Source organism: Sardina pilchardus, chromosome 17, assembly GCF_963854185.1.
Source record: "Sardina pilchardus chromosome 17, fSarPil1.1, whole genome shotgun sequence".
In the NCBI taxonomy this organism is placed as follows: Eukaryota; Metazoa; Chordata; class Actinopteri; order Clupeiformes; family Clupeidae; genus Sardina; species Sardina pilchardus.
In genome coordinates this window covers 17,748,776-17,755,415 of record NC_085010.1, presented here as the reverse complement: position 1 = coordinate 17,755,415, position 6,640 = coordinate 17,748,776, and the positions used below count along the sequence as shown (strand labels likewise).

The 6,640-nt window shown below is 40.1% G+C and overlaps 1 protein-coding gene across 1 annotated transcript in view; it reads left to right on the top strand.

The window, feature by feature from the left end:
- The window catches only part of LOC134061977 (uncharacterized), a 64,262-nt gene that overhangs the window by 35,915 nt on the left and 21,707 nt on the right, over positions 1-6,640 (top strand). The window lies entirely within an intron of this gene.

Below are 6,640 nucleotides of genomic sequence, written 5' to 3'. Positions count from 1 at the left end.
CCTTTGTTCATCACCACCATCTAGGTTGATGGGTGTCACGAAATACTGTATATACAAATGCATTTATTGTATGATACACATCGATACACAAAACTTAACATGCACCCAGTGGCTGTCAGGGACAGGGTAATCATACACTTCATATTTGGTGTCCAGAAGTGGGGCTACATGCCCACCAAGCACGCTAAAATTGGTCATGATGCATGTATCATTATTTTATGGAAAACATATTCATATTAAGCTAGAAATATGCATAAATTAGATAATAAAATGCTGATTAATGTCTAGTGCTAGTTGACTAGATTTATTAACTCATGGCAAAAAGTTGATATGGACAGAAAATGCATGTTTTTAGCCTTCTCTTTTTCTCCTTTTACCGGCCTTGACATGAGTGGCCCTGCTGGTTTTCTACAGTTTGTTTGTTTGTTTGTTATGTTTCAGCTGCGCAACGATGAGTGCTGACTTTTTTATAGCTTAATTTACCTTAATTTAACAGCTTCAGAGTCATTGGAATGGTTATATGACTTCCCGCTGATGTCTGTGAGCAGAAAAACCTGTCTTACAATTTTGGTCCAAAGAGCCACCAGCCTCAGAGTCAGCAAGTCTTGCTATCTAACAAATTGCTTTACACCACTACACACATAGGCTACACGCCAGGCACTGGCTAGAACAAGGTAGCCATGGAGTTTCTCAGATGTTTGTCATGGCAGAGCCGGCGAAAAGAAGCAGAAAGGGAGTAAACCATCGTCTGATAGGTAAAGAGGAAATGGTAGACTGACCGAATGAGGAGTGTCGTAAAATATATACTATGAAGCTGTACGGGGAGCTCTGTAGAGAAAACAGTGAAGAAATTGTCAAAACTGCATCGAGTCCCTTTAACCAGCAGACTGCCATTTGTGAGTTGACTACACAGCTCTGCCATGGATGGATACTAACACTTGTCAGCACCCTGCTTTTGTTATGTACAGGCCTGCACTCTTGACCGTCTCTGCATGCTCAGAGAGGTTTCATGTGAATACTGGGCGTGTACGGTACGTTCATGTCTGGTGTTCTTCATAGACCAAAGGTCATAATCATGTGTTTTATGGTGCTGGCTGATTTTACTATCAAGATTTATTGTGCTCACAGTTGGTGTTTCACAAAAACCTAATACCAGTAATTGCTCATGCCAAAAAATGAAAAAAATCTAATGCTGTGCGGTGATCATAATAAAGACAGATACAGAAATACTTTTTTTACCCACTGTAATAGCACTTTATTACCTCCACCTCCATGTTATGTTTTCATCAGTGTTTGTTTGTCTGTCTGCCTGTTTGTTGGTTTGTTTGTTTGTTTGTCTGTTTGTTTGCGACATAAAATCAAAAAGTTATGGTTGAATTTCGATGACATTTTCAGGGAAGGCCTTAAATGACCCAAGGAATAAACAATTACATTTCGGGAGTGATCCATATCACTGTCTGGATTCAAGAGACGGTTATGATTTTGCTTGGTGGACATGTGCTCTCTCTGAGTGCTTTTCAAGTTATTTAATTAATTTATGGGCTGTGGTAGTGTAGTGGTTAATGTGCTAGTGTGCAGTAGCCTGAAAGTTGTCGGTTCAATTGCCGGCTTCCACCGTTGTGCCCTTGAGCCAGGCCCTTAACCCCAAGTTGCTCTGGGGACATTCAAAACGTGTCCTCTCAAGTTAGAACGTGCAATAAGACCAACTGAAAATGAAACCTGCCGTTTTTCTAGGCTGATTTGACATGGAACTACACTCTCATCTGGCGTAATAAGACACTGGTTAGGGGTAGTGTGTGTGTGTGTGTTCGGGGGGTTGGACAGTGTGCTGTGTATGTGGGGCAGTGTTGTATGATGATACAGTAGTGGGCTGTATGTTGTCTGTAAGTACAGTAGTGTGGCTTCCTAATGCAGTGAAGTGGGGGTTTTAGGTTAAGGTGGTTAAGGTTAGCATGTTATATTGCCACACCAATATTCTCCACATGATACAACAATGATTGACAGAGTTAAGGCCTAGCGCATATAATCATGTGTTTTATGGTGCTTTCACTATTGAGTTTTTTTGTGTTCACAGTTGGTGTTTCACAAAAGCTTGTTATGAATGTTACTACTAATACTGCTACTTCCTTTCTCTCTCACCTGGGTGTGTCAACTAAAAAAACCCTCTACCATGGAACTTTATAAAACAAGCTATCTAATTTCTGACCTTAAACAACTTTCCTACCCAGGTGCTGTCATAAACCATCAGACCTCACTGGTTTCTATATATTCAACAGAACATTGAGTCATGTATTCAATTAATAGTTTTCAGTCCTTCAAGTCATTCAGTTGAATGACAAGTTGGCATGTTAAGTTAAAATAGGGTGACCAGATTTGAGTTGGCAAAAAAGAGGACACTTCAGCTGGGGGGGGGGGGGCTATGCATAGGCTATGCACCCATGAACACGTGCATCATACAATTGTGTCAACATACATGGTGATATATGATAATGAGCTTTATTGGCTGGCCCAACACTAACAGAAAAACACTGCCTCAAAAGGCTATTTTGTAGGCTAGTTGAAAGTTTTAAATGTGCAAAAACAAACTAGCCTACATTTGTAGGATATACAATGTAAAGTATAGTCACAACAATGGTAAACCAAAAATAAAAAAAAAATAAAACCTAATTGCACAAAATGAGACATTTTGTGCAATTAAAGTTGAAAAGTTGTCCAATGGCTGATACTTTTCAGTCCTCCTAAACTGCCTGCTTTGCATTGTTCTCAACCGAGATGAAAACATGGAAATTACGTTTCAATTCGTCAGTGAACTTGCACTTGCGTTTCGGCATGGCTGAAGATGCCGGATAGTTTTGCGCGTTGCCAGTGGTAAACAAGGAAGTGTGCGCTGATGAGGTGAATAACCAATTCAATGTTTAGGCCGAGAATATCGACCAATGACGGTAGCTCTAAGGTCAGGCTCTACACTTCAATGCAAAGCGAACTGTAGGGGAAGGGCGTGATTACTATAATGAAAGAGAGAGCGATGCAAATTCGGTGAAAACACGTTAGGCTAGAATAAAAAAATCCCGGACGATTCTGAAATTCCGCCCGGACACATTTTTAGGTTTCAAAAAGAGGACATGTCCGGGAAAAAGAGGACGTCTGGTCACCCTAGTTAAAAAATCATCTCATCTTAAGTTAAAAAAATAATCTCATCTTGCTCTTTCCAGATAACTTTGAAATTCAATCAAACAACTCAATATCAATGTTAAGGGAATAACCTCATAAAGTAAGAAATGATTAATCTGTCATATGGCCACACACACTGGACTTCGCCCTTTACCCGTTTCATCTTGCCCCAGTGCCACCACTTCTGCCACCACACGCATCATGAGCTGTGTGTAGAGCACAAAGGGTGACAGCATGTGCACGGTGGCTAGAGCGAAGTGGGCAGTCAGTTTGAAGTTCATTGATAAAAGATAGATAGATAGATCAGAATTTAACACTGGTTGTATGTGATTGGTTTATTCAATTTCACGTCACCAGAGAGGTCTCACCCATTTCAGAATCCCCGCTTTGATGAAGCTCCCCACTGCCTATTGCCACTGAACTCAGACCTCAAGTATTTGAGAGGATACCAACATATTCCCCAACAAATAGGAGCAGCCTCAATGCAAACTGCTTTTCACTCTTACTCTGGAACACTTACTATTCAAATGCACCAAGACTATGAAAGTATATTTGGTGCAAAACTCTTAAGCACATGTTGCAATAGATTTTGTTTTTGTGTTGTAGCCAAATCACAAATGTGGCTCAGTAAATTTGAAGTCAATCTGATTTTTTATATCATGTGAACACAACTGTTACAACTTCACAAATCCTTCATGCTTGTGCACAAATCCCATACCACACATCACAGATTAAAATTATTCTATGCTCACATTTGTGCTACTATCACAGCAGTATAAAACACACACGTTGCCTGTAAAAAAGGAAAAAATGTACAGTAGTTACCAGAATCAAATTCTTCGTTTCAAGTACATGCTACGTGCACAGAAGATTTTCTTTTGTCTTGTTTGTTTCCAGTAGAGGCAAGTGTATTTGAACCTGTTGCTATTGTTAATGTAATTATCGTCTATATGCACCCGGTTCGGTGTTGCACCTAGTAAATCAGCACGTTACGATACAGAAGGACATAAAATTGTTATCATTGGGCAAACAAGATATTCAGAGTCGGCGTGAAGATGTAAGGAGCCGAATATAACAGAAGATGCCGCCAAAACACAATTAACGCTCAACTGGAAATAAAAGTTCAAATGGAAGAGCCTTTCGTGCACGCTCTTCTGTGCATCCAGTCAAAAGAGTCATATAGTGCATATAAAAAGTGTTCACCCCCTTGGATAACTGACTTTGTAAATGGAATCTTGGAATTGGAATTGAATTAGTCATTTTTTAGAATAATTTAAAAACATGTTTATGCAAAATAATGTTAATTAATTCAAAATATATAGGCTAATGTATAAGTGGTTGCATAAATATTTCCCCATTTTTATATATTTCCATGCCCTGATGGTTCTGCTTCATCTTCTCATCAACAATATAACTTTCACTAACATGTTGCGAGATGGGGGGCGAGGGGCCATAATTCATTTGTGGGGGCTCTACTACAGAGCGATCTGAAAAAATTCAACAAAACACATGATTGAATCCTTCCTAGTTTCTCCTGGAAAAGAGTTACAATCGAAAAATCAGGTATATCAAACAATACATCAAGGCAGCACAGTACATGTACCTGCAGTAAGTAAAAAAAAGTTACTAGACTACTACTACACTGTTAAGGCTGTTCCTACAGATCCCATCTAAACTGGTCAAATGTGAGGCCTAGAAAAACGCTACATTCAAATGACCATCAATCATTATCTCACTGACTGACGAGACATTTTTCACAAGTGCAAGGTCATTTCCATGATTGTGTCCATATTCACCATCATGACCTTCACAGTTCTTTTACTTTTCAAAGAATGAAAAGTTGATAACAGCATGCAGAGCTCAACTTAGTGACTTCAGTGAATAAAACAATTCAGCAGTAATTCAGTAAGGGATAATGTATAGAACGCTGGTCATTATCGGGAAAATAAGGACCGACAGGGCGAACCGGACCCTGACGCGAAGCAATGTGAAGAGCCGTATACTAAATGTAGGTATTAGCCCATCATTCTTTTCCACATATTTATTGGTAGCCTAGATTGCCCATACTGTAACTCCCCAAGATATTGCAGATCTATGGCCTTACAATGACCAAGATGAAAGCTTAAAACTAGGTATTGCCATTTTACTGTAGGTATTGAAACTACAGTAAAAATAGCCAAAGCCCTGAAGACTTGAATGTCTGGTGTTCCTCATAGACCAAAGGTCATAATCATGTGTTTTATGGTGCTGGCTGATTTTACTATCAAGATTTATTGTGTTCACAGTTGGTGTTTGACAAAAGCCTGTTCTGTTTGTTTATGGGTATCCCCATACTGTTCCCACAAAGTTGGGAGCATGGAGTTGTCCAAAATCTCTTGGTTAATGCCGAAGAATTCCGAGTTACTTTCACTGGAACTAAGGGGCCAAGCCCAGCTCGGGGATGGTCCCTTCCTGTTCCAACATGACTGTGCACAAAGAAAGGTCCATAAAGACATGGATGACAAGAGTTTGGTCTGGATGAACTTGACTGGCCTGCACAGTCCTAGCCTCAGCCCAATAGAACACCTTTGGGATGAACTGAGCAAAGACTGAGAGTCTGTGTCCTCGTCCAACATCAGTGTGTGACCTTACAAATGCACTTCTGGAAGAATGTTCATAACATCGCTATGAACACACTCCTAAACCTTGTGGAAAGCCTTCCCAGAAGAGTCGAAGCTGTTATAGCTGCAAAGAATGTACCGACGTCATATTAAACTCTATGGATTAAAAATGGGATGTCACTTAAGTTCATATGCAAGTTAAGGCAGGTGCTTCAAGCACCCAATGCTTTTGTGATGTTGAAATAAAATGCTATCCACAACTATGCATACACTAACTAAAAGCACTCAGAGAATGCAAACCTCCGCCAAGCGGACACATAACCGCCTCCTGCCTCCAGGCGGCGATACGGATCACTCCCAAAATGTAATCGTTTCTTCCTTGGGTCATTTCAGACCTTTCCTGAAAATGTAATCGAAATCCATCCATACCTTTTTGAGTTATCTTGCAAGCAAGCAAACAAACAAACAAACAAACAAACAGACAGACATACAAATCCAGATGAAAACATAACCTCCTTGGCGGAGGTAATGATTATTGTGTTGGTAAAGCAAGCATCCAGCTCAGCCAAACAGGGGAAGCCTTTTGGTGAATGCGTCGAGCTCCGCAAAAGCTCACTTGATCCCTGATGCAGAGGGGGGAAACACCCCTGCAGGGGGCCACCAATATTCAAGATATCACCAGTCATTATCTGCCTTTGTAAATGACCCATTGCCATGACACTTCATAAGATAATAAATAATGATAAATAGATGCACATAATATGACACAAATTGACCGTAAACTTCTTGTGGCTCATCCTTAATATGGCTTGGTCGAAACGTTAGTCATGTTTTGCACCTTTTAAAATAAATCTTAAAGAAGACTCTGT